At 40.5% G+C, this 26,013-nt stretch overlaps 1 pseudogene across 1 annotated transcript in view; it reads right to left on the minus strand.

The window, feature by feature from the left end:
• Positions 1-10,397: 10,397 nt before the first annotated feature.
• Positions 10,398-26,013, minus strand: part of LOC307185728 (traB domain-containing protein-like) — a 78,687-nt pseudogene continuing 63,071 nt past the window's right edge. Inside the window, exon 2 of the transcript in view lies at positions 10,398-11,503. The product of the transcript in view is annotated as a traB domain-containing protein-like (transcript). The remainder of the gene's footprint in view (positions 11,504-26,013) is intronic.

Genomic DNA, 26,013 nt, shown 5'->3' on the forward strand with positions numbered 1-26,013 from the left:
GGTGTGAAAGTCCCCCACTATTATTGTGTCACAGTCAATTTCTTCTTTTAGAGCTGTTAGCATTTGCCTTATATATTGAGGTGCTCCTATGTTGGGTGCATATATATTTATAATTGTTCTATCTTCTTCTTGGATTGATCCCTTGATCATTATGTAGTGTCCTTCCTTGTCTCTTGTAACATTCTTTATTTTAAAGTCTATTTTATCTGATATGAGTATTGCTACTACAACTTTCTTTTGATTTCCATTTGTGTGGAATATCTTTAACCATCCCCTCACTTTCAGTCTGTATGTGTCCCTAGGTCTGAAGTGGGTCTCCTGTAGATAGAATATATATGGGTCTTTTATTTGTATCCATTCAGCGAGCCTGTGTCTTTTGGTTGGAGCATTTAATCCATTCACATTTAATGTAATTGTCGATATGTATGTTCCTAGTACCATTTTCTTAATTGTTTTGGGTTTGTTTTTGTAGGTCCTTTTCTTCTCTTGTGTTTCCCACTTAGAGAAGTTCCTTTAGCATTTGTTGTAGGGCTGGTTTGGTGGTGCTGAATTCTCTTAGCTTTTGCTTGTCTGTAAAGCTTTTGATTTCTCCATCGAATGTGAATGAGATCCTTGCCAGGTAATCTTGGTTGTAGGTTCTTCCCTTTTATCACTTTAAATATATCATGCCACTCCCTTCTGGCTTGTAGAGTTTCTGCTGAGAAATCAGCTGTTAACCTTATGGGAGCTCCCTTGTATGTTGTCATTTTTCCCTTGTTGCATTTTTTTTTTTTTTTTTTTTTTGCAGTATGCAGGCCTCTCACTGTTGTGGCCTCTCCCATTGCAGAGCACAGGCTCCAGACGCACAGGCTCAGTGTCCATAGCTCACAGGCCCAGCCGCTCCACAGCATGTGGGATCTACCCAGACCGAGGCATAAATCCATGTCCCCTGCATCGGCAGGTGAACTCTTAACCACTGCGCCACCAGGGAAGCCACCTTGTTGCATTTTATAATTTTTCTTGGTCTTTAATTTTTGTCAATTTGATTACTCTCTGTCTTGGTGTGTTTTTCCTTGGGTTTATCCTGCCTGGGACTCTCTGTGCTTCCTGGACTTGGGTGGCTATTTCCTTTCCCATGTTAGTGAAGTTTTCAACTATAATCTCTTCAAATATTTTCTCAGGTCCTTTCTCTCTGTCTTCTCATTCTGTGACCTCTATAATGTGAGTGTTGGTGCATTTAATGTTGTCCCAGAGGTCTCTTGGGCAGTCTTCATTTCTTTTCATTCTTTTTTCTTTATTCTGTTCTGTGGCAGTGAATTCCACCATTCTGTCTTCCAGGTCACTTATCTGTTCTTTTGCCTCAGTTATTCTGCTATTGATTCTTTCTAGTGTATTTTTCATTTAAGTTATTGTATTGTTCATCTCTGTTTATTTGTTCTTTAATTCTTCTAGGTGTTTGTTAAACATTTCTTACATCTTCGCCATCTTTGCCTCCATTCTTTTTCCAAGGTCCTGGATCATCTTCACTATCATTATTCTGAATTCTTTTTCTGGAAGATTGCCTATCCCCACTTCATTTAGTTGTTTTTCTGGGGTTTTATCCTGTTCCTTCATCTGATACATAGTCCTCTGCCTTTTCATTTTGCCTCTCTTTCTGTGAATGTGGTTTTCGTTCCACAGGCTGCAGGATTGTAATTCTTGCTTCTGCTGTCTGCCTTCTGGTGGATGAGGCTATCTAAGAGGCTTGGGCAAGCTTCCTGATGGGAGGGACTTGTGGTGCATAGAGCTGGGTGTTGCTCTGGTAAGCTGAGCTCAGTGAAGCTTTAATCCAATTGTCTGCTGATGAGTGGAGCTGAGTTCCCTCCCTGTTGGTTGTTTGGCCTGAGGTGACCCAGCACTGGAGGCTACAGGCTCTTTGATGGGGCTAACGGCAGACTCCGGGAGGGCTCATGCCACAGAGTACTTCCTAGAACTTCTGCTGCCTGTGTCCTTGTCCCCGCAGTGAGCCACAGCCACCCCCTGCCTCTGCTGGAGACCCTCCAACATTAGCAGGTAGGTCTGGTTCAGTCTCTTATGGGGTCACTGCTCCTTCCCCCTGGGTCCTGATATGAACACTACTTTGTGTGTGCCCTCCAAGAGTGGAGACTCTGTTTCCCCCAGTCCTGTGGAAGTCCTGCAATCAAATCCCATTAGTCTTCAAATCTGATTCTCTGGGAATTCGTCCTCTGATTGCTGGACCCCCAGATTGGTATGCCTGACATAGGGCTCAGAACCTTCACTCCAGTAGGTGGGCTTCTGTGGTATAACTGTTCTCCAGTTTCTGAGTCACCCACCCAGCAGTTATGAGATTTGATTTTATTGTGATTGCGCCCCTTATACCACCTCATTGTGGCTTCTCCTTTGTCTTTGGATGTGAGGTATCTTTTTTGGTGAGTTCCAGTGTCTTCCTGTCGATGACTGTTCAGCAGTTAGTTGTGAGTCCAGTGCTCTCGCAAGAGAGAGTGAGTGCACGTCCTTCTCCTCTGCCATCTTGAACCAATGTCACAGCCAATTTAAAGTAGGCCTTTTCTACTTTCAAGTATACCAAGGTATCAAAGGCTGAAGCTAGCAGAGGGAAAAAATCATTCTTGTCCTGAGGAACTGGCCTGTGGCCTCATTTCTGATCATCTGTGTTTTGTAACTTCCATATTTGACTTTTTGCCTGGACTTCTGGGAAGCTAAGTATGGTTCTGCTCCCAGTTCCAGTGTGTGGGTTTTTCCCACACCACCAAGCAACTCTGGGACATCAGCAGGCTGTCCTACAATTCTACTCAATTCTGACATGATCTATCAAGTGATAGCATCAGATCCCACAGGTTAATGGCTCAGTCCTACAAAACTGCCCCCCACCCTGACACCAATCACAAGTCCAAGTTGTCACCTGTGCTTCCAACTGACCAACTATAGATTGGAGGTTTCAACAACCCCTCCCTTGGATTCAATCAATTTGCTAGAGTGGCTCACAGAACTCAGAGAAACATTTTACTTACTAGGTTACTGGTTTATTATAAAAGGCTATAACCCAGGAAGAGCCAGATGATAAATATCCACAGGGCAAGGTACATGGGAGGGACTCGGAGCTTCCATGCCCTCTCTGGACATACCACTCTCCAAGTATCAACACAGTTAAATGAAAGCTCTCCAAACCCTGTCCTTTGCATCTTTACAGTGACTTCATTACATAGGCATGACTGATTAAATCACTGGCCATTGGTGATTGATTCCATCTCCAGCCCTGCTCCCCTCCCCTGAGGTCAGGTGGGTGAGACTAAAAGTTCCAACCTTCTAATCACCCAGCTGATTCTCCAAGCAACCAACAACCCCCATCTTTAGATGCAGTCCAAAACTCACCTCATTAACATAACAAAAGAGCACTTTGTCTCTCTCATCACTTAGGAAATTCCAAATATTTTAGGAGCTTTGTGCCAGAAATGGGGACAATATCTATTTCTTACTATATATCTATATTTCTTATTATAAATCACAATATAACACTGTCAAGCTTTGCTGTTGTCATGTTTAGTTTCTCTTTTATCCTTGGTCCCAAATTTTCCTTCGTGTCCATCCTTCACTAAAACAATTGAATATGTATGTTGTAGACAAAGTGAAGCACAGACTTTCATCAGCCTTCTCAGCCTCTTTACTGCCTTTGACTAGGTTAGTCCCACGGCCCTTCCCCCAGCCTCCTTTTTTGCTTTTTCTAACACATGGTACTCTAGCTAGTTTTCTTCCTACATTTCTATCCTTTCTTTCTGGGTCTCCTTTTCCCAATGTAGAAATTTCCTTGCCTGAAACATTTGCTCTCTTTTCATATGTGTCCAGTGGTGTCTAGAAAGCTAGGATGGTCCAAAAGCCATCTTGTCACATCAACAAAGTTTATCTTAAGGCCACTCTAGAGTTACTTATTCTTTTTTTTTAATTTTTATTTTATATTGGAGTATAGTTGATTAACAATGTTGTGTTAGTTTCAGATGTACAGCAAAGTGATTCAGTTATACATATACATGTATCTATTCTTCTTCAAATTCTTTTCCCATTTAGGTTATTACATAATATTGAGCAGCGTTTCCTGTACTATACAGTAGGTGCTTGTTGGTTATCTATTTTAAATATAGCAGTGTGTACATGTCAATCCCAAACACCCAATCTAACCGTCCCCTCCGACCCTTCCCCTCTGGTAACCATAAGTTTGTTCTCTAAGTATGTGTGAGTCTGTTTCTGTTTTGTAAGTAACTTCATTTGTAACATTCCATTTTTAAATTATGCATATAAGAGATATCATATGATATTTGTCTTTCTCTGTCTGACTTCACTTAGTATGATAATCTCCAGGTCCATCCATGTTGCTGCAAATGGCATTATTCGTTCCTTTTAATGGCTGAGTAATATTCCATTGTATATATGTACCACCTTTTTTTTATCCATTCATCTGTCAATGGACATTTAAGTTGCTTCCCTGTCTTGGCTATTGTAAACAGCACTGCAATGAACATTGGGGTGCATGTATCCTTACAAGCAATTTTTTTCTCCAGATATATGCCCAGGAGTGGGATTGCTGGATCATATGATAGCTCTATTTTTGTTTATTAAGGAACCTCCATACTGTTCTCCACAGTGCCTATACCAATTTACATTCCCACCAACTGTGTAGGAGGGTTCCCTTTTCTCCACACCCTTAGAGTTACTTATTCTGATGCCCATTCTCTTAACCTGCCCAGACTCATTTTATTTTTTAGCCTATTATGTAATATTTAAGGTAGACAAAAGGTTTAAAACTAATGCAATGAATGTTGTGCACCCTATCCAGCTTAAGCAATAAAACATGGCTACAGAGGTAATGCTTTCTACCTCCAGCTCATTTTCAATTATTAAAAGAAGTTGGGGGGGAGTCAATATGGCATACTAGGAGGATGTGGAATTCGTGTCTCCACACAACTAGGGCACCTACCAGGCACCAGTAGGTGACCACGGACACCTAAGGGGACGGGAGGAACCCCCAGTGACTGGGTAGGACATGGGGCATGGGGGGAGTGAAGGGGGAGGAGAAGTGTAGGCAGGAAGGGACTGGCCCCCAAGGGGTGGCTGGGGGAGGGGAAGGGTTTCCCACACCCGAAGGGGGAAATTGGGGAACCACTGGGAGGGCAGAGGATCAAAAGGGAGCATGGCCAGGTTTCCCCTGCCCACTTGGTCCCCCAGTAACCTGCTGAGATCCCGGGCCTGATCCTCTGCCCACCAAGGCCCCCTCCAGCCGGGCGTGTCCTGAGGGAGTGAGAGGGAGGGAAGAGGGAGCAAAAGTAATGGCTGGACCTCCAGGACAGCACCCCTGAGGGATGGCTGGGGGAGGGGAGGAGTTCCTATACCCAGCAGGACCCACCCACGGTTCGGGGTCCAGCGGCGATGGGGGAGACCCTGGGGGAGGGGTGGGAGGGAACGCAGCCAGTGCTTTCCCTGTCCATTTAGGCACTGGGGAGCCTGTTGAGATCCTGGGCCTAATCCTCTGCCCTCAGAGCCTCTCTCCTGCCACACAGAACACAAGCCCTGTCCCTACACCCCCAGCCAGGGCCCTACCTCTACACTCGGAGACCCCCTCCAACGATCTGGACCTAAACCCCACCCACACACCCTCACTCAGGGCCCTACCTCCAAACTCTGGAACTCCACACTCCATAGGCCTTCCTTGCAACCGGCTGCCTCTCCCCTTCTGAGCAGGTCCTCAGCAGAGACCCCGCCCCATGCTTGAACATAGCCCAGCCTTTTCCGGCTCCATGGGTCCTGAGCCTAGGCCTCGCTCCACGCTCAAACGTGACCCCCCCACCCGCCTAGGTCCTGCTGAAGCCTAAGTTCCACCCCCGCCTAAACTCTGCCCCCATAGCCAAGCCTTTTTTTTTTTCCTCTTTTAGATTGGGGTTCTGTTTTACCTTGTTGATTCATTGTTGCTCATTCTTTTATATTTTTATTTTTCCTAATAAATCTTTTATTTTTCTACTTTTATTTTATCCTTTATACTTTGTTATTGCTCTCTCCGTTTGGTTTGTTTCCCCCCACCCCTTTATTTATTTCCTTTTTTCTGTTCAGGTTTTGTTATACTTTGTTGCAATTGTTTCAATTATAGTTTTATTTTTCCTAATATATTTTCTATCTTTCTAATTTTATTTTGTTTTTTATTCTTTGATATTGTACTGCTTTCTTTCTTTCTTTCTTTCTTTCTTTTTTTACCATGCCACGAAGTATGCAGGATCTTGTTTCCCAGGCCAGAGGTCAGGTCTGAGCTCCTGTGGTGGGAGCTCCGAGTCCAAACCTCTGGACTAACAGAGAACCTCAGAACCCAGGGAATATTGATCGGAGTGAGGTCTCCAAGAGTTCCTAACCCAGCTCCATCCAACTGCCAGCAAACTCTAGTGCTAGACGTCTCAGGTCAAACAATCAGTAAGACAGGAACACAGCACCACCCATCAAAAAAAAAAAATGAAATGACAAAACAATATGTTACAAAAGAAGGAGCAATGTAAAAACCTACAAGACCAAATAAATGAAGGAAAAATAGGCAAACTACCTGAAAAAGAATTCAGAGTACTGATAGTAAAGATGATCCAAAATCTCGGAAATGGAATGGAGAAAATACAAGAAATATTTAACAAGGATCTAGAAGAACTAAGGAACAAACAAACAGTGACAAACAACACACTTACTGAAATTAAAAATACTCTAGAAGGAATCAATAGCAGAATAACTGAGGCAGAAGAACAGATAAGTGACCTGGAAGATAAAATGGTGGAAATAACTACCAGGGAGAAGAATAAGAAAACAGAATTGAAGACAATCTCAGAGACCTCTGGGAAAACATTAAACGCACCAACATTCGAATTATAGGGGTTCCAGAAGAAGAAGAGAAAAAGAAAGGGTCTGAGAAAATATTTGAGGAGATTATAGTCAAAAACTTCCCTGACATGGGAAAGGAAATAGTCAATCAAATCCAGGAAGCACAGACAGTACCATACAGGATAAACCCAAAGAGAAACACGCCAAGACACATATTAATCAAACTATCAAAAATTAAATACAAAGAAAAAATATTAAAAGCAGCAAGGGAAAAGCAACAAATAACATACAAGGGAATCCCAATAAGGTTAACAGCTGATCTTTCAGCAGAAACTTGGCAAGCCAGAAGGAAGTGGCAGGACATATTTAAAGTGATGAAAGGAAAAACCTACAACAAAGATTACTCTACCCAGCAAGGATCTCATTCAGATTCGATGGAGAAATTAAAACCTATGCAGATAAGCAAAAGTTAAGAGAATTCAGCACCACTGGCCTTCCCTGGTGGCACAGTGGTCAAGAATCCACCTGCCAGTGCAGGGGAAACGGGTTTAAGCCCTGGGCCAGGAAGATCGTACATGCAGTGGAGCAAGTAAGCCCGTGTGCCACAACTACTGAGGCCACGTGCTGCAACTACTGAAGCCCAGGCACCTAGATCCCGTGCTCCACAACAAGAGAAGCCACCGCAATGAGAAGCCCGTGTACCACACAGAGAGTAGTCCCCCACTCACCACAACTAGAGAAAGCCTGCACACAGCACCAAAGACCCAACACAGCCAAAAATAAAATAAATAAATTTTTTAAAAAAGAGAGAGAGAATTCAGCACCACCAAACCGCTCTACAACAAAGATTAAAGGAAATTCTCTAGGTAGGAAACACAAAAGAAGGAAAAGACCTACAAAAACAAACCCAAAACAATTAAGAAAATGGTACTAGGAACATACATATCGATAATTACCATAAATGTGAATGGATTAAATGCTCCAACCAAAAGACATAGACTGGCTGAATGGATACAAAAACAAAACACATATATATAATGTCTACAAGAGACCCACTTCAGACCTAGGGACACATACAGACTGAAAGTGAGGAGATGGAAATAGATATTCCATGCAAATGGAAATCAAAAGAACGTTGGAGTGGCAATTCTCATATTAGACAAAATAGTCTTTAAAATAAAGACTATTACAAGAGACAAAGAAGGACACTACATAATGATCAAGAGGCCAATCCAAGAAGACATAACAATTGTAAATAGTTATGCACCCAACATAGGAGCACCTCAATACATAAGGCAAGTGCTAACAGCCATAAAAGGGGAAATCGACAGTAACACAATCATAGTAGGGGACTTTAACATCCCACTTCCACCAATGGACAGATCATCCAAACTGCAAATAAATAAGGAAACACAAACTTTAAATGACACATTAAACAAGATGGACTTAATTGATATTTATAGGATATTCCATCCAAAAACAGCAGAATACACTTTCTTCTCAAGTGCTCATGGAACATTCTCCAGGGTATACCATATCTTGGGTAACAAATTAAGCCTTGGTAAATTTAAGAAAATTGAAATAGTATCAAGTATCTTTTCTGACCACAATGCTATGAGACTAGATATCAATTACAGAAAAAAAAATATAAAAAATACAAACACATGGAGGCTAAACAATACACTACTAAATAACCAAGAGGTCATGGAAGAAATCAAAGAAGAAATAAAAAAATACCTAGGAACAAATGACAATGAAAACACAATGACCCAAAACCTATGGGATGCAGCAAAAGCAGTTCTAAGAGGGAAGTTTATAGCAATACAATCCTACCTCAAGAAGCAAGAAAAATCTCAAATAAACAACCTAACATTTCACCTAAAGCAATTAGAGAAAGAAGAAGAACAACAACAAAATACCAAAATTAGCAGAAGGAAAGAAATCATAAAGATCAGATCAGATATAAATGAAAAAGAAATGAAGGAAACAATAGCAAAGATCAATAAAATAAAAGCTGGTTCTTTGAGACAATAAACAAAATTGATAAACCATTAGCCAGATTCATCAAGAAAACAAGGGAGAAGACCCAAATCAACAGAATTTGAAATGAAAACGGAGAAGTAACAACTGACGCTGCAGAAATACAAAGGATCATGAGAGATTACTACAAGCAACTCTATGCCAATAAAATGGACAACCTGGAAGAAATGGACAAATTCTTAGAAAAACACAACTTTCTGAGACTGAACCAGGAAGAAATAGAAAATATAAACAGACCAATCACAAGCACTGAAATTGAAACTGCAATTAAAAATCTTCCAACAAAAAGAAAAGAAAAAACTTCCAACAAACAAAAGTCCAGGACCAGATGACTTTGCAGGTGAATTCTATTAAACATTTAGTGAAGAGCTAACACCTATCCTTCTCAAACTCTTCCAAAATATAGCACAGGGAGGAACACTCCCAAACTCTTTCTATGAGGCCACCATCACCCTAATACCAAAACCAGAAAAAGATGTTACAAAAAAGAAAACTACAGGCCAGTAGCTCTGATGAACATAGATGCAAAAATCCTCAACAAAATACTAGCAAACAGAATCCAATAGCACATTAAAAGGATCATACACCATGATCAAGTGGGGTTTATCCCAGGAACGCAAGGATTCTTCAATATATGCAAATCAATCAATGTGGTACATCGTATTAACAAATTGAAGGATAAAAAACATATATAATCCCAATAGATGCAGGAAAAGCTTTTGACAAAATTCAACACCCATTTATGATAAAAATCCTCCAGAAAGTAGGCATAGAGGGAACCTACTGCAACATAATAAAGGCCATATATGACAAATCCACAGCCAACATCATTCTCAATGGTGAAAAACTAAAAGCATTTCCTCTAAGATCAGGAACAAGACAAGGTTGCCCACTCTCACCACTATCATTCAACATATTTCTGAAAGTTTTAGCTACAGCAATCAGAGAAGAAAAAGAAATAAAAGGAATCCAAACTGGAAAAGAAGTAAAACTGTCACTGTTTGCAGATGACATGATACTATACATAGAGAACCCTAAAGATGTTACTAGAAAACTACTAGAGCCAATCAATGAATTTGGTAAAGTAGCAGGATACAAAATTAATGCACAGAACTCTCTTGCATTCCTATACACTAATGATGAAAAATCTGAAAGAGAAATTAAGGAAACACTCCCATTTACCATTGCAACAAAAAGCATAAAATACCTAGGAATAAACCTATCGAAGGAGACAAAAGACCTGTATGCAGAAAACTATAAGACACTGATGAAGGGTAGTTTTGTTTTATTTTATTTTATTTTATTTCATTTTATTTTATTTTATTTTATTTTATTTTATTTTATTTTATTGACAGTGAAATAATTCTTTATTTGGGCCAGTTGGGAGAGGGCAGGCGAGGCTAAGCTGGACCCCCATGGGGGGTGGCACCCAGGAGCTCCTTAGGAGGCCAGCCCCTGTGCCCCTTGGCTGTGTCACAGGAGCAGCCACAGGCAGCCCCCTGGACGGACGTGGTGGCTCCCTCTGTCCTTCCTACTTGTGTGACCAGGCCTCGGGGGCCCTCTGCAGGCAGTACTGGGTGGCAGGCAGTGACAAAACCAGGCTGCTGGCATGGCGCCCCATCCAGTACAGGCCGTAGCCCAGGAGGCCCAAAAAGGTGGCCTTCATGGTCAGCCAAGACACTCTGCCAGAGACGGAGAGCAGGGGGACCATCATTGTCTCCTGGATGTTGAGGTCAGTGGTCCAGTTCTTCTCGATGCCAGGGACATGGCCCATGCCCACAATGCCCACCACCATAGAGGGGACGCATTTTCTGCACTCGGCATCAGAGGCATGCAGCAGCTCCAGGCACCAGGCCGCCTGCCTCAGCATGTAGGTCAGATAGATGTCCCGCTCAGACACAATGGTGCAGTGCAGGTCGGGGAACTCGCCGATCATCTCAGCCATCATCTGCTCCAGGGAGTCCTGCTTGCACCACTCCACATCATCCTTGCCGATAGGGTCTGACAGGAAACATAGGCCCCAGGCCAGCTTGATCTTCTGCTAGAAGGAGAGGGTGGCAATGGCCCTCTTGAAGGTGATGGGGATAGGCTGGTCACCCAGGTGGAACTTGCAGAAAGGCACCTTGCTGGCCTCCTTGAAAACCTCCCTGAACTCACCTCCAGGGACCATGCCCAGCTTCTCAGTGATGTGGGCGGACACCTTCAGCAGCAGCATCTGCATGAGTTCCGACATGATCCCGTTCTGCCTTATGGCCTACTGCAGCTCCTCCAGGCTGATGTCCTTGGCCTCACGCAGCAGTGTACACTAGTTCACCTTCAGCACGTCAGGCTGCACCTCCCAGATGGTCTTCACCATGTCCTTTATGCTGTCATCGCTGAAGTGCGCCATGCCCACCATGTGCACCCAGCTCCCGTCCTCGGCCACCAGCTCGGTCACCAGGGAAGATGATACAAACGATAGAGAGATATACCATGTTGTTGGATTAGAAAAATCAACATTGTGAAAATGACTATACAGATTAAACGCAATCCCTATCAAACTACCAATGGCATTTTTCACAGAACTAGAACAAAAATTTTCACAATTTGTATAGAAACACAAAAGACCCCAAATAGCCAAAGCAATCTTGAGAAAGAAAAACAGAGTTGGAGGAATCAGGCTCCCTGACTTCAGACTATACTACAAAGCTACAGAAATCAAGACAGTCTGGTACTGGCACAAAAACAGAAATATAGATCAATGGAACAGGATAGAAAGCCCAGAGATAAACCCATGCACATATGGTCACCTTATCTTTGATAAAGAAGGCAAGAATATACAATGGAGAAAAGACAGCCTCTTCAATAAGTGGTGCTGGGAAAACTGGACAGCTACATATACATGAATGAAATTAGAACACTCCCTAATACCATACACAAAAATAAACTCAACATGGATTAAAGACCTAAATGTAAGGTCAGACACTATCAAACTCTTAGAGGAAAACATAGGCAGAACACTCTATGACATAAATCACAGCAAGATCCTTTTTGACCCACCTCCTAGAGAAATAGAAATAAAAACAAAAATAAACAAATGGGACTTAATGAAGCTTAAAAGCTTTTGCATAGCAAAGGAAACCATAAACAAGATGAAAAGACAACCATCAGAATAGAAGAAAATATTTGCAAACGAAGCAACAGACAAAGGATTAATCTCTAAAATTTAGAAGCAACTCATGCAGCTCAATATGGAAAAAAAAAACACCAACCCAATCCAAAAATGGGCAGAAGACCTAAATAGACATTTCTACAAAGAAGGTATACAGATTTCCAACAAACACATGAAAGGATGCACATCACTAATCATTAGAGAATGCAAATCAAAACTACAATGAGGGGATTCCCTGGTGGCGCAGTGGTTGAGAGTCCGTCTGCCAATGCAGGGGACACAGGTTCGTGCCCCGGTCCGGGAAGATCCTACATGCCGCAGAGCGGCTGGGCCCGTGAGCCATGGCCGTTGAGCCTGCGCGTCCGGAGCCTGTGCTCCGCAACGGGAGAGGCCACAACAGTGAGAGGCCCACGTACCGCAAAAAACAAAAACAAAAAAAAACTACAATGAGCTATCACCTCACACCAGTCAGTGGCCATCATCAAAAACCTACAAACAACAAATGCTGGAGAGGGTGCGGAGAAAAGGGAACCCTCTTGCACTGTTGGTGGGAATGTAAATTGATACAGCCACTATGGAGAACAGTATGGAGGTTCCTTAAAAAACTAAAAATAGAACTACCATATTACCCAGCAATCCCACTACTGGGCATATACCCTGAGAAAACCATAATTCAAAAAGAGTCATGTACCACAATGTTCATTGCAGCTCTATTTACAATAGCCAGGACATGGGAGTAACCTAAGTGTCCATCAACAGATGAATGAATAAAGTAGATGTGGCACATATATACAATGGAATATTGCTCAGTCATAAAAAGAAACGAAATTGAGTTATCCGTAGTGAGGCAGATGGACCTAAACTCTGTCATACAGAGTGAAATAAGTCAGAAAGAGAAAAACAAATACCATGTGCTAATGCATATATATGGAATCTAAAAAAAAAAAAATGGTTCTGATGAACCTAGGAGCAGGACAGGAATAAAGACACAGACCTAGAGAATGGACTTGAGGGCACGGGGAGGGAGAAGGGTAAGCTGGGTCGAAGTAAGAGAGTAACATTGACATATATACACTACCAAATGTAAAATAGATAGCTAGTGGGAAGCCGCTGCATAGCACAGCTCGGTGCTTTGCGACCACCTAGAGGGGTGGGATAAGGAGGGTGGGAGGGAGATGCAAGAGGGAGGGGATATGGGGATATATCTATGCATATAGCTGATTCACTTTGTTATACAGCAGAAACTAACACAACATTGTAAAGAAATTATACTCCAATAAAGATGTTAAAAAAAAAAAAAAAAAAGCAGGCAGTGACTTCCCCGGTGGTACAGTGGTTAAGAATCCGCCTGCCAATGCAGGGAACATGGGTTCGATCCCTGGTCCAGGAAGATCCCAAATGCCACAAAGCAACTAAGCCTATGTGTGCCACAACTACTGAGCCTGCGCTCTAGAGTCCATGAGCCACAACTCCTGAGCCCACGTGCCACAACTACTGAAGCCCATGCGCCTAGAGCCCGTGTTCCACAACAAGAGAAGCCACCACAATGAGAAGGCCACACACCACAATGAAGAGTAGCCCACACTCACCGCAACTAGAGAAAGCCCTCACACAGCAATGAAGACCCAGCGCAATGAAAAATAAATAAATAAAAGCAATCATTTATTTAAAAAAAGAAGAAGAAGAAGCAGGCAGAGGGGTTGTATTTGAGGGTAGCCTGGGGATTGTAGCAATCACGAATAATGAACGTAGGGAGCATAATTTCTGGCTTACATGTACTCTCACAGATATTTAATCTTCTCTACATTCTGATGAGGTATCTATTGTTCTTCCCACTTAGGGATGAGTAAAAAAGTTCAGAAATCATCTGATGTGATAGATGCAGTAGGAAGATATGGACCATGGAGCAGATGCTTGGGTTTCAGCTCTGTCTCCAATAAGTGCTGGCAGTGCAATACAGGCCCAACTACTTAAATGTTCTATGCCTCTAGCTTTCTCATCTCTAAAATGGGGTAATAATGTTACTTACTTCATGAGATTTTCCTAAAGATTAAATGTATGCTTAGAAAGAGAGCTTGGCACATTATAAGTGGTATATAGGTGCTGTTGCTGTCACTACTACTATGACTACTGTGATTATTATTATTACCTGAATTGCCAACTAAGGAGAGCTGTATTCTCCTACATAATTCTCTGTCCCCAAGAGTCTCAAATGCCTACAGCTATAGCCAATCAGCTTCCACCACAGATTTAGCTAAACCCCAGGCTCAAAACCCAATCATCTGGTACTTAGAAGAATTTAAGAAGCCCATAGCCTGCTGTTCAAGATTCATCTTGTCAGCCTTGGTGCTTGGACCCATTCTGATCTTGTGCCCCATGAACACTGGGGATCTGTCTCATGCCTCAGCATGCATTTTCCCAAGGCTATGAGGGGCCGAGGTGCAGGGGGTATCCTGCAAGCAGCAAGCTAACCACCTGCTGAGACTACTCCATCCTGGCACGTCCTTGCCTGGCTGGTGCAACACCCTTGGGCTTCTGATCATACCGCCACCAAGTGAATCTCCTTCCCTGGTAAACATGCCTGCCCTCTGGATCTGAGACCTCCCTGGCCTACATCAGCCCACCGCTAACTAGGTCTTCTTCCAACAAGAGTCACCCAGTTTGGGAATGGCATTTCTTCATTTCTACCAAGTTCCACTTTCCCTTTTAACTACATAATTTGATTTTTTTAAAAATCAATGGCCTCTTGCTAATCAACCTCCTGCCTTGGCATTTGTGCACTGAGCTTATACAGCAATCCAAAGCACTAGGCTACGTTAGGCCTTCACACAAATGCAATTGCACTTTTACTGCTGCCATAATTTTGAGTTGCTGAGTAACGAGACTGATTTCTCAGAGAAGTGAAAGGCAAATATGTGGCCACTCAGCAGCCAACTTCTTCTTCTTTTTTTTTTTTTTAATTTTATTTTTGGCTGTGTTGGGTCTTTGCCGCTGTGCACAGGCTTTCTCTAGTTGCGGTAAGCAGGGGCTACTCTTTGCTGTGGTATGTGGGCTTCTCATTGCAGTGGCTTCTCTCGTTGTGGAGCACGGGCTCTAGGCGCATGGGCTTCGGTAGTTGCAGAATGTGGACTCAGTAGTTGTGGCACACGGGCTTAGTTGCTCCGCGGCATGTGGGATCTTCCCGGACTAGGGCTCGAACCCATACCCCCTGCATTGGCAGGCGGATTCTTAACCACTGCGCCACCAGGGAAACCCATCAGCAGCCAACTTCTATTTCTTTATAATTTAGTGCCACCAAGGACTGTGTCTCATTTTTCCTCCTTTCTGGTCACAGCAACCTCAACTGTCGAGAATAGCTGGGTGGTGTTCAACCCAAGCAAGCTACACCTAGTCCTACTTATTCTTTTAAAAATATACATGAAGGGGAAGTACTTCCTGAAAGGTGCAAAAGGAGCTTGGCAGACTCTCTCTCTCTCCAGCAAAACAACTATTTAATTGGTGAAAATTATTTTTAAAAAATTATTTAAAGTCTCTAGAAATTGTCCTAAATATGTACAGCAATGGGAGAAACATTCACTCTAGAAAATCTACTAAACCTCAGTAAGAACAGTGAGAGTCTATGGTATCTGAGCCACAACTCACTCCCTTACCCCCTACCCCACAGCTCTACATTACAGAAGCGCTGCCCCAAGTCAATGTGTCCAAGAAGAAGAGGGCTCCCTCTCCCTCCAGCTCCCAGTGTGGAGCTCCTGTTTCATCTTGTCAGGGGGCAGTCCACTGGTTTTGCTCATCCCCCTCCCCAGCCCCAGGTTGCAGAAGTTCTATTCTGGTTGATGCTGCAGAGAGGACCAGTCTCCCTTCCCTCACTCAGCCCCTACTTATAGGGGAAAAGCTCTACTCTAGGCTCAGCAGGCTGAGATGACTGGGGACCCAATCACTCTATTCCCAGTTTGCCTATAGGGAAGAGGTTTCATGTTACTACAGATAGAGGGACTTTTTTTTTTTTTTTTTTTTTTGCGGTACGCGGGCCTCTCACTGTTGTGGCCTCTCCCGTTGCGGAGCACAGGCTCCGGACGTGCAGGCTCAGCCGCCATGGCTCACGGGCCTAGCCGCTCCGTGGCATGTGGAATCTTCCTGGACCGGGGCACGAACCCGTGTCCCCTGCATTGGCAGGCGGACTCTCAACCACTGCACCACCAGGGAAGCCCAAAAACTATTTTTTTAAAAATGAGAAAGAACTCAAATTAATAACCTACTCTTTCAACTAGAAAAATAAGAGTAAACTAAACCCCTAAAAAAAGCAGAAGGAAAGAAATAATAAAGATTAGAGCAGAAAAAATGAAATAGAGAATAGAAAAATGATTTTAAAAAAATAAAAACAAAAATTTGGTCCTTTAAAAAGACTAAGAAAATTGACAAACCTTTAACTAGGGTGACCAAGAAAAAAGCAGAGAAAGAATACTTGACACTAAAATTAGGAATGAAAATGAGAACATCCCTACCAGCCTTACAGAAATAAAAAGAATTGTAAAGGAATACTACAAATAACTTTATGCCAACAAATCAGATAAAATAGATGAAATAGGAAGTTCTTAGAAAAACACAAATTACCAAAACTGACCTGAGAAGCAATAGAAAATCTGAATATACCTGTAACAAGTAAAGAAATCAAATTTGTAATTTTAAAACTTCCCACAAGGGAAAGCCGAGGCCCAAATAAGTTCACTGGTAAATTCTACCAAAACTCAAAGAAGAATCAGTACCAATCCCTCATGAAATCTTCCTAAAAAATAGAAGACAAACATTTCTCAATTCATTCTATGAGGTCATTACTACCCCGATATCAAAACAAAACAAAGATGTCACAAGAAAACTACATACCAGTATCCCTTACGAATATATTTGCACAAATCACTAACAAAATACTAACAAGCTGATGTCAGCAACATGTGAAAAGGATTCTATACCATAATCAACTGAGATTTACCCCAGGAAGGCAAATTAGTTTACTATCCGAAAATCAATTCATGTAACGCACCATATTAATAGAATAAATGGCAAAATATATCATTTCAAAAGATGCAGAAAAATAATTTGACAGAATCCAATAACCTTTCAATATTAAAAAAAAAAACCTCAAGAAATTATAAATAGAAGGAAACTTTTTCAACTTGCTAAAGGGATCGAAGAAAACCCACAGCATCTTACTTAACGGTGAAAGTCTGAGCGCTTTTCTCCTAATGTCAGGAACAAGACAAGGATGTCCACTCTTGCCACTTCTATTCAATATTGCACTGGGGCGGGGGGGGGGGCACTCAGCAAAGATGCAACACACATGATTAATTTATAAAAATGTTTTATTTCTATACATTGGCAATAAACATTATGGGAAAAATTAAGAATTCAATTCCATTTACAATAGCATGCTTTTTCATACTAAGAAATAGAATGAAAAAGAATAACATAGTCAGGAAAAGGAAGTACAAGACTTGTACACTTAAAACTACAAAACATTGTTGAAAGCAATTAAAGATATAAATGAATGGAAAGACATTCCATGTTCATGGATTGGAAGGGTTAATATTAAGATAGCAATACTCAAAAAATTCATCTACAGATTTAACACAACCCCTATCAAAATCCTAACTTCCTTTTTTGCAGAAACAGAAAAGCTGATCTTCAAATTCATATGCAAATTAAAGGGACCCAGAATAGCCAAAAGAATCTTGTAAAATAAAGTTGGAAGACTCACACTCCCCAAGTTCAAAACTTGCTGCAAAATTACACTGCAATCAAGACAGTGTGGTACTGGCATAAGGATAGATCAATGGAATGGAATTGAGGGTCTAGAAATAAACCTTTACATTTATAATCAGTTGATTTTCAACAAAAGCGGCAAGACAACTCAATGGAGAAAGAACACTCTTTCAACAAATGAAGCTGGGACAACTGGATATCCACAAGCAAATGAATAAATTTGCACTCCTACCTCAATTATATACAGAAATTGACTCAAAATGGATCATAGACTTAAATATAAGTGCTAAGTTATAAAAGTCTTAAACAAAAACATAGAAGCCAATTTGTGACTTTGGATTAAGTAATGGTTTCTAAATACTATAACAAAAGTACAAGCAATAAAAGGGGGGAAAAAAGGAAATTGGACTGTATCAATATTAAGACTTTTGTGCCACAAATGATACCATCAAGAAAGTGAAAAGATGACCCATGGAATGAAATAAAATATTTGCAAATCTTATACCTAATATGGGACTTATATTCAGAATATATTTTAAAATTCTTAAAACTAACAATGACAAAAACAAATAACACAGTTTTTAAGTGGGTAAGGATATGAATAGATATTTTTCCAAGGAAGATATACAAATGATCAATAAGTGCATAAAAAGATATTCAACGTCATTATTCATAGGGAAATGCAAAACAAAACCACAATTGGATACCACTTTACACCCACTACAGTGGCTATAATTTAAAATACAGGCAATGACAAACATTGGTAAGAATGTGGAGAAATTAGAAGCCTCACACATCGCTGGCCGATTTTTAAATGGTGCAGCCACTTTGCATAAGAGTTTGGCAGCTACCCAAAACGTTAAATATAAAGTTACCATGTGACTCGGCAATTCCACTCCTAGGCATATACCCAAGAGAAATGAAAACATATATTCATACGCTTGTACACAAATGTTCACGGCAGCATTAGTCATAACAGCCAAAAAGTAGAAACAATCCAAGTGCCCATCAACTGATGAATGGTTAAATAAAATCTGGTATATCTATATAATGAAATATTATTCCACAATAAGAACAAATAATGTACAGATACATACTACCATATGCGTGAACCTTGAAAACATTATGTTAAGTGAAAGAAGCTAGTCTCAAAAAACAACACCTTGTGTTTATATGAACTATCCATTTATATAAAATGTCCAGAAAAGTCCAGAATTGGGAAGTCTGTAGAGAGAGAAAGTATATTAGTGGTTGGGCTGGAGCAGTGGTTGGGAGGAAATGGGGAGTACTAACAGGCATGGAGTTTATTTTAGGGAGACAAAAAGTTTCTAAAATTAGATAGTGTTGATAGTTACACAAACTTGTGAATATACTAAAAAACATTGAAATCTACACTTTAAATGGTTTAATTGTGTGGCAATGTGAGTTATCTCTCAATAAAGCTGTCTAAAAATCATCATCGCTCATGTATAGGAAGACAACATTGTTAAGATGTCAGTTCTTCCCAACTTGACCTAGAGATTCAATACAATACAGTCAAAATCCAAGCAAGTTATTTTGTGGATATCAACAAAATGATTCTGAAGTTTATATGGAGAAGCAAAAGGCCTACCATAGCCAACACAATACTGAAGGAGAGCAATAAAGTCACAGGACTGACACTACTTGACTTAAAGACTTACTATAAAGCTAAAGTAATCAAGATAACATGGTATTAGTGAGAGAACAGATAAATTAATGGGACAAAATAGAGAGCCCAGAAATAGATCCACACAAACAGCCAACTGATGTTTGTCAAAAGAGCAAAGGCAATACAATGGAGAAAAGATAGTCTTTTCAACAAATGTTGCTAGAAAAACCGAACAGCCACATGCAAAAACAAACAAAGAATTTAGACACTAACTTTACACCCTTTGCAAAATTTAACTCAAAAATGGATCACAGATATAAATGTAAAGCACAAAACTATAAAACTAGAAGATAACATAAGAGATAATCCATGTAACCATGGGCTTGGAGATGAACTTTTAGATACAACACCAAAAGCACAATCTATGAATGAAAAAAATGTTTATTCATTAAACTTCATTAAAACTAAAAATTTCTGCTCTGCAAGACACACTGTTGAATGAAAAAAAAGAAAAGCCACAATGGAAGAAAATATTTGCAAAACACATACCTGATAAATGATTTGTACTCAAAATATATGAAGAACTTTTAAAACTTAACAAGAAAAAAACTACCCACTTTAAAAATGGGCAAGAGATCTAAACAGACACCTCACCAAAGAAAACATAAAAATGGCAAATAAACATAGGAAAAGATGCTAAATATCACCTGCCGTTAGGGAACTGCAAATTAAAACAAGATACCACTTCACACCTATTAGAATGGCAAAATCCAAAACACTGACAACAAATATTGACAAGGATGTGGAGCAACAGGAATACTCATTAGGTTCTGGTGGGAATGCAAAATGGTACAGCCACTTTGGAAGACAGATTAGCAGTTTCTTACAAAACCAGACATACTCTTAATACAAAATCCAGTAATTGCACTCCTTGGTATTTACCCAAATGAGTTGAAAATGTATCCACAGAAAAGCCTGCACACAAACGTTTATAGCAGCTTTATTCATAATTGCCAAGAGAACAAATATGTCTTTCAATAGGTGAATAGTTAAACTGTAGTATATCCAAACAATGGAACACTATTCAGAGATAAAGACAAATGACCTATCAAGCCATGTAAAGACACGGAGGAAACTTAAATGCATATTGTTGAATGAAAGAAGCCAGTCTGGAAAGGTCTACATACTGTATGATTCCAACTATATGATATCTGTAAAAGGCAAAACTACAGAGACAGTAAAAAGATCAGTGATTGCCAGGAGTTGGGGAGAGGAAGGGACGAATAGGTGGAGCAAAGGGAATTTTTAGGGCAGTGAAACTATTCTTTATGATTCTATAATGGTAGATATTTGCCATTATGCATTTGTCAAGACCCATAGAACGTACAACACGCGAGTGAATCCTAATGTAAACTACAGGCTTTTGTTAATAATGATGTATAAATATTGTCATCAATTATAACAAATGTTCCACAATAATGCAATACTTCAATAACAGGGGAAACTAGAGATGGGGAACTCTTTGTACCTTCCACTAAATTTTTCTATAAACCTAAAACTGCTCTAAAAAAATAATAAAATCTATTAATTAAAAAAGAAAAAGTTTGGGGCTTGCCTGGTGAAGTAGTGGTTAAGAATCTGCCTGCCAGTGAAGGGGACACGGGTTCGAGCCCTGGTCCGGGAAGACCCTATATGCTGCAGAGCAACTAAGCCCGTGTGCCACAACTACCGAGCCTGCACTCTAGAGCCCACCAGCCACAACTACTGAAGCCTGCACACCTAGAGCCCATGCTCCACACCAAGGGAAGCCACTGCAATGAGAAGCCCACGCACCGCAATGAAGAGTAGTCCCAGCTCGCCGCAAGAGAAAGCCCGTGCGCAACAACGAAGACCCAATGCAGCCAAAAATAAATAAATAAATACAAAAGGAAGAAAAAAGAAAAAGTTTCCCAGTCATTTCTCATGTGCAATCCTGTTGCATATCACCAATTGAAGCACACAGAGATGCTTGATTCTTGAGAGTGAGTGTTTGCTCTTATCTCTTTCCACAAGGAAACAAGTAAACAAATTATAAAATAATAATAATTTGTCATGTAATATTTGGTACATCCAAAAGAAAATATGTAATCTGCGTGTGAGTTATACAGTGTATAGTAAAGTGAATACCGCCTTAAAAACTAGGATATCATCAGTATTGCTACATCCACCTATATGCTCCTCCTCATCCTATCTCCTTCCTGCCATCAAAGGGAAAAACGATTTTCCTGAGTTCTGTGTTTACCATTCCTTTGCATCTTGTGAAACAGCTTGGTGTTAGGAAGGCAGCTCTGGAACTTCACTGCCTACATCATTGCCATGGTGGTAGGCAGCTTCTAAAATGACTGCCAGTGATTCCAGCCAGCTGGCATATTTACTCCTTTGTGTAATCTCCTTCCCTTGAGCAAGGACTGGACTTCAAGGCTTGTTTCTCTTCTGAGGAGACTATGGCAACCATCATGGGATGTCATTTCCAAGACTGGGTTGCAGAAAGATTCTAGCAGCCATCTTGTTCTCGCTCTCTTGCTTTTTCTCTTGCTGGCCCTGATGGAAGCCAAGTGCCATGTTTTGAGCTGCCCTATGGTAAGAATCACATACCCTCAGTCCAACAAACCCAAGGACCTGCATCCTTCTGACAGCCACGTGAGTGAGCTTGGAAACGGATCCTCCTCTAGTTGAGCCTTGAGATGACTAGCAGCCCTAGTGGACACCTTGACTGCAGCCTTGTAAGGAACCCTGAGCAAGAGGACCCAGCTAAGCCATACCTAGATTTCTGACCCACAGAAACTGTGAAATAATTTTGTTTTTTTAAGATGCTAGATTTGGGAATACAATACTCTCCCCTTATCCACGGGGGGATACGTCCCAAAACCCCCAGTTGTTGCCTGAAACTATGGATGGTACCAAACCCTACATATACTATGTTTCTTCCTATATATAATACCTATGATAAAATTTAATCTATAAGCACAGTAAGAAACTAACAATAATCACAAATAATAAAATAGAACAATTATACTGTAATAAAAGTTTTCTGAATGTGGTCTCTCTCTCCCTCTATCTCTCTCTCTTTCTGTCAAAATATCTTATTGTACACCGGACAAACAGATGACTCATGTCCTGGGCAGGACAGAGCAGAATGGCGAGAGATTTCATCACACTACTCAGAATGACATGTACCTTACAAATTATGAGTTGTCTCTTTCTGGAACTTTCCATTTAATATTTTTGGACCACAGTTGACCATGGGTAACTGAAGCCACAGAAAGTGAAACTGCAGATAAGGGGGTACTACTGGTAATTTGTTACGCAGCAATAGATAACTAATATGGGCATTTTATTAGCTATGTGATCTTGGGAAAATAACTTATAATTTCTGTGCCTCTGTTTCATAGCTATGAAATAAAGTTATCTTCTCATGGTGTCTAGAGAGGATAAAATAAGTTAATCTACAAAAGGCTTAAAGTGGTTTGTGGTGCATAGTAAGTGCCTAGTAAATGTCAGCTATATGTTTGGGTTGCCTGATATATGTATGGATTCCTCACTGAAGGTGCAGACAAGACCCAACCTCTCCTCACTTTAGCATGAACATGCACTGCTGATGTTGGGATATTGGAGAAGGGGCTGCAGGTCCACAGCATTTATGCCTGTTTATAAGCGTTTGCCCCCCTTTTCTGAGGTGGGGGGGACTAGTTTCAGGAGCTGGTCCTCCACTGATAAGATGAAATGTATTGAAGTTTGTCTAAACTGACTGTGTTCAATGTTCAGGGAGCTTCCATATCAAGAACTTGGTGAGTCCCCACTGAAGACACTGATGTTACAAAAGGAGAGAAGACATCTCTGTTCAAGGCTCAGTTTCCCTGACTGACAAACACAGATCTCTATAACTTCTTTTTATGGGTTATACCTACCATTCATCTCCAGCCTCTCTAGAGCACCTCAGACCAGAAGTGCCAGAAGCAATACACAGGGATCTGGGTATGAACACATGGAAGTTAAACAAGATATGATATGTGTAATTCCAAAATTTAGTGATTTGCTTATGCTTCAGTCATTGATTTATGCCCTCTGCAAGCCAGGCACTCTGCTAGTTCATGAGGTTCAACACCAAATAAGTTAAGGGGCTTCAGTTGGGATTTGAGGATTCATGCAGATCCCTCACCTAAGTGTAGGGGTCTGTAATCCTGTCTGCCTGGGTTCACCATTCTTCCTTTCTTTCCCTAGTAGCAATACTGGGAAGTCACTAGTCCATAAAGCTATACGCATGGAACTTCCATTGAGCATTTTGGTGCCTCCCTTTTAAATATGAAAGGCACTGGGGCTCACCAGATGTTTGAGGAACTGCTCTATCATGGAAGAAAGACTAACATAAGCAAAGCAGGGGGGGAAAAATTGGGAAATAGAAACAAGGTATTGATAGATTTTTTTAAAAACCTGTAACTAATATCCTCAGAGATATAGGGAAAACTATTGTATCCTTAAAACAAGAACTTATAATGATTAAAGAGAAATATTAAAAGAACTCTTGAAAACTAAAAATATTATAACAAGTACACCTCAGTAGAACAGTTGTAAGAGTAAGTTAAGGGAACCTCCAAAGAGACGCACAGAGCACCAGAGAAGTGAAAAATGGGGGAAAGTACAAGAAGATTATAACACCAATGAGAACAGCCAATATTTGAATAACAGAAGCTCCTAATAAGTACCTAGTGTACAGCACAGGGAACTCTACTCAATACTTTGTCACGGCCTATGTGGGAAAAGAATCTAAACAAGAGTGGATGTATATACATGTGTAACAGATGCACTGTGCTGCACACCTGAAACTAGCACAACATTGTAAATCAACTATACCCCAATAAAAAGTTTAAAAAAATAACAGAAGCTCCAGAAAGAGAGAAACCAAGAGGGGAAATTATTGAAACAATAAACCAGGACATGAATTTCCAGATTGAAAGGGTCCCCAAGTACCAGAACAAAGGATGGAAAACATCACCCACCAACTGACACTCAAAAAATCAGGAACAAGACTAGCATCAGACTTCTCAATATCAACACTGCAAGGCGGAAACAATGGAGAAATACGTTAAAAATCCTGAGAATCAGGGGAGAGATGATCTCCATTCTATAATTTTATATTCAGCCAAACTCTTAAGAAAGTGGGAGGATATAATAGAAAATCACCTCACACATACAAGATCTCAAAAATAGTGCCTCCCATGAACCTTTCCTCAGAAAACTGCTAAAGGATGTTCTCCACCAAGATGAGGGAGCAAATCAAAAAAGAGAAAGCCTGGCATCCAGGGAATCAAGAATTTAATACAGGAGAGAGTCAAGGGAATTTCCAATGTGATGATGAAGGGAAGTTCCAGTGTGACAGACGAGCGAGAAACCAAGTTTGAGCAGGAGGACCAAGAATTAAATCAATACATAATTTTACGTGTCAACATATTTAAGAGAAAATTATAATTCTGCCAGGGAGCTTGGGGATAAAATAGTGATAGGTACATAGAAAACCAAGTAAATGACAAATCAGGGCAATTATAACCCAAGGAAAACAACAAAGTTGTACAAGAAAAGAAATGTAATCATGATACACTATGTAACTCAAGCTGAGATTAATACAACCATAATAACATAAATACTGAATACTAATATTACCCAAAAATGATAATATAATCATATTAGGAAGATAGAAAGAAATGTGTTTTGGGAGATAAGAGAGATAAATCCTCTTCTTACACAAAAAGAAGTTAACAAATGGTAAGTAGATTTAAAAAAAAAACAAAATAAACATGTTATTTAGAAACATGGATAATACTGGAAGAAAACAGCTAAAAGAGTTGGAAATGGTTGCCTGAGGGAGAAAAAAAATCAAGAGAAAGGAAAAATGCTGTCTTCCCTTCAAAGACTTATATGGATATTTATTCTTTTAAACTAAGTACATGAAATTTAAATATGGACTGCATAATAGATGATAGTGTTGAATTAACTTTAAATTCCTTAGTTATTATAATGGTATTATGATTATATAGAAGAATGCCTTTAATTCTTAGGAGATACATGATGAAGTATATAGGTATAAAGCAATACAATATCTGTAATATATTTTTAAATTATTCAGCAAAAATAAATAATAAGATAGGTAGATAATAGATGGGTAGGTAGATAGAGAGATAGTTGATAGACTGACAGAGATAAGAAAATAAAGAAATGTAACAAAATGTAATTGGTGAGACTAGATAAAGGGTATGTAGATGTTCACTGTACTTTTCTTTCAACTTTTCAATCATCTTTTTTTTTTAATTTATTTATTTATTTTTGGCTGTGTTGGGTCTTCGTTTCTGTGCAAGGGCTTTCTCTAGTTGTGGCAAGCAGGGGCCACTCTTCATCGCGGTGCACGGGCCTCTCACTGTCGCAGCCTCTCTTGTTGCGGAGCACAGGCTCCAGACGCACAAGCTCAGTAGTTGTGGCTCACGGACCTAGTTGCTCCGCAGCATGTGGGATCTTCCCAGACCAGGACCCGAACCCGTATCCCCTGCATTGGCAGGCAGATTCTCAA

The sequence above is a fragment of the Stenella coeruleoalba genome, assembly GCF_951394435.1.
Source record: "Stenella coeruleoalba genome assembly, chromosome: 1".
Taxonomy (NCBI): Eukaryota; Metazoa; Chordata; class Mammalia; order Artiodactyla; family Delphinidae; genus Stenella; species Stenella coeruleoalba.